At 39.7% G+C, this 3,455-nt stretch overlaps 1 non-coding gene across 1 annotated transcript; it reads left to right on the top strand.

Annotated features, from left to right (window-relative positions):
* Positions 1 to 693: 693 nt before the first annotated feature.
* Positions 694 to 808, top strand: LOC121133408. Its single transcript, XR_005870234.1, has one exon. It is a non-coding gene; the product is annotated as a small nucleolar RNA SNORD89 (small nucleolar RNA).
* The last annotated feature ends 2,647 nt before the right edge of the window (positions 809 to 3,455 follow it).

Here is a 3,455-nt window from a genome sequence, read left to right as displayed (position 1 = left end):
CATCAGCATCAAGGGCTGCCCCAGGTCAGGGAATTGCAGAGGCTATCCTAAGCCAGCACCAAGAAAATAGTAAAATATGTGAATTTCACTGAAAGAAATGTACAACCAGATAAATCTGATGAGCTGTTGAAGTAGAAAATCTTACTAATCTCACTGAACCTCTGTGGTCAGTGCCAGTAGGAAAATATGAGTTCTTTATCAAGTAGGTTAGTGCTATCTTCTAAAAGACATCCCAGTGAAAATGCTGTCATCATTCTACAGCGAATGAAGCTGGCTTTTACAAAGGATAGTGATAGAACAAGCTAAATTGTTCTTAATCATTTAACCTTTAATGTAGAACTTTTTAGGGCAGGTCTCATTGTTTAATACAATCTTGAGTTTGAATTCATCATCCTTCTGCCTCAGCCTTCCCAGTGGTGAGATTTCAAGCATATGGACCACTTCTGACTCTGAATAATGTTTTGAAGATTGGAGGCAGTGGTTGAAAGAGGAAGTGTTCATTGACACAGAAGGTTGTTTGCTGTGTAATGCCTGCTCTCCTGACTTTTCACTCTTCAGTATTGGTGTTTTGGCGCTCTCTGCAGAAAACCAGAGTTGTGACCACATGGTCTCACTTAGCAGGTAATTGATTCTCACATGCTGAATTGATTGGGGTCTTGAACCTTTCTTCCCAGATGATTGCTTCCTATGGCTACTGAGGAATGATGACAATAAAAGGCCGAATTGCAGTGTCTCCATCAACAGTTTGCTCTCTATGTGGGCACACGATGACAAAACCTCCTGAAGCGAATCACTGTCTGACCTCAGTAATGCCAGGGTGGAAGCTTCCTGCCTATGGTCACATTCCCAAGTGGTGGGGGAGGGGGGTGCGGCGCTGCGCTAGTAAAAGTCTTCCCACGCTAAGAAAAATAATCACTGGCCGGGCAGTGGTGGCGCACGCCTTTAATCCCAGCACTCGGGAGGCAGAGGTAGGCGGATCTCTGTGAGTTCGAGGCCGGGCTGGTCCGACAGCCTCCAAAACAATACAGAAAAAACCCTGTCTCGTAAAACCAAAAAAAGAAAGAAAGAAAGAAAAATAATCACTGTCTTAAGACTACCCTGACCAAGCAGAATCAGTGTACCTTTACATACACTTATCAAATCAAGGACTACTAGAATTGTAAAAGTAATAGTAGCCTTTCCAGAATAAGATAGCTAAATTGGACTGCAATTTCCTTGGGGCAAGTTGATATTTGCTCAAGGAAGGATGAGGTTTAATCAGTGCATATCTATTATTAGCTGGAACTTAAGGACATTGTTTTAGACAAAAGCGGTTCTTCCAGGTCAGGAAGACATTGCTTTGCCATTTCCTAAACATTACGTGTTGGCCTGAAGCAGAGATAGCTTTATGGTATGATGTGATGTGCTGCTCTGATGAATAATCTTGCTTCTAAGGCATTAGAAACATCTGTCAGCATTTCATTCCCCAAAATACTAGTATTTGAATCCCTCATTATAGTGGTGTCTGCCATGCAACTACTTGCCTTAGCAGAGTCTAGAACAAAATAATGAGCTGAAGTATCTGTGCCCATTAATTGAAAATATGAGAAACAAAAGCCCATGTTTTTGACAAGTGGTAGGTTATATGTTGGGCTGATGAGAAGTCTGAGAAGAGCAATATATTCTGTGTAGTTACTAAATCTCAAGCTTGCGCCAGTACCTTCTGTAGTTACAGAAAAAACAGGATGAAATTAAGTCAGCAGTCTTATCTTAGTAAGCAGTTGCTAAGATTTGATGAATGCATAACAGCTTTTTCCTAATTACTAATTTCTCAAAGAAATACCCTTGTTTACCAAGAGCTTCTCAGAATATTGTATACTGTCATATGGGTCATAGATCCACAATTACTATAGAAATGTTACCTGCAATAGATGCAATGTGTGTAAATGAGAATGTGCCCTGTAAACTTAGTGATCTCATTTATGAAGTTGATTAAATCAACAATAAATGCTGTTGAGAATTATTTAAGTGGTTATATTTTGCAATTCCAAAATGTGTTTTTACTTCTACTATTCTTAAAATGTTACTGATTAGTGTTCTTTTTTTTTAAACAGGTGACTTGAAGATTTAAGTTGAACTTAAAAATATCATGAAGTTAAACCTACATTAAATTAAACTCATTTAATTACACTTAAAACTAAGTTGTGATTATTCAGTCTCACTCAGAATTATAGTTCTACTTACTTTTTTGGAGATGGTAACTTGTTGCCCAGGCTGGCCGTAACCTGGGTTTAATCCTGCTTCAGTAGACCCAATAGCTGGAACTATAGGGCTAAACCAGGGTGTGCATCAAGTGTAAACATGCTAAACCTAGAGAACCTAGTGCTACAAACTTTGATTATGTACATCTGATGTTCACCAAGCATAGCTACTCTTTTTAAGCAGTCTGTTTTCCTAGTGAACACCAAGATTGTAATCTTGACCCCCCCCCCATTGTAGGGCCTGTATTTGAGAATTTTATTTGAGATACCAAAATCAACATGGACACTTTATTTTTCCTGTGTGCCTCACATGTTTTCTGATGTACAGAAATTTTTGACTTGCTTATTATGCCTTTGCTACAACTCTCACTGCAAGGGCCCCTTCCAAGCTTGTACCTTGGGGAGGGGGGACGGGGGCTGTGGAGAGCACTGTGTCTGTTTTGGCAGTTAAAAAGAACACAGTGAATTACCATCTCCTAGTATCAGCTTAACAAGGCTGTGACAGGCTTTACATGTTAAATAAGTTTTGGGTGTGTTGTTCATAGGTCCCAGTTCTGTCTTTGTTGGCTGTAGGTTAAATGTATTTTACTAAGCTCATGCAACCATCCTTTTGACATCTTGACAACATTTGTCATCTACAAAGTTCACATTCATGAACCACCAATCAAGTTTTAAAAATAAGTGCAGACATACACCTTCTGTGAAATAAAGGTTTTCAATTTTGTGTTGGGCTACAGGTTAAACAGGCCTATCACTGTAGATCCATTTCCCACAGTGAGTCTTTAGAACTTGTCATTCTCAAACACTGTTTTGTGCTGTTCTTTGCCCAGTGCCATCTGGAAAATGGTGGTGGCCACTTTGGAGCATTGAGAGAAGTCAGCTGTTTACCACAGGGGCTCAAGGCTCATTCCTCCTAATCATAAGGTTAAGGAGAATGTCACATATCTGGAGTTCTGAAGCTTGGCTTCTTTAACTCTTGCCAAATATTGGAGAACAGATTGTATCCCTGTAGGTCTGTTTTAGAAATACCTCCGTAAGAAGATTTTTTTTCTTAATTTCTTTAAATGAAAAGGTATGTCAGACATTTTAAATGCTGGATGTGGTGGCATATACCTTTAAATCACAGGATACAGAGGCAAAGGCAGGAGGATCTCTAAGTTTGAGGCCATCTTGGTCTATATACTGAGCTCCAGGACAGCCAGGGCTACATAAACA

The sequence above is a fragment of the Mesocricetus auratus genome, unplaced genomic scaffold (genome assembly GCF_017639785.1).
Source record: "Mesocricetus auratus isolate SY011 unplaced genomic scaffold, BCM_Maur_2.0 Super-Scaffold_100021, whole genome shotgun sequence".
Lineage (NCBI taxonomy): Eukaryota > Metazoa > Chordata > Mammalia > Rodentia > Cricetidae > Mesocricetus > Mesocricetus auratus.
The sequence above is the reverse complement of the archived record's forward strand: the minus strand, read 5'-3'. Positions and strand labels throughout refer to the sequence as shown.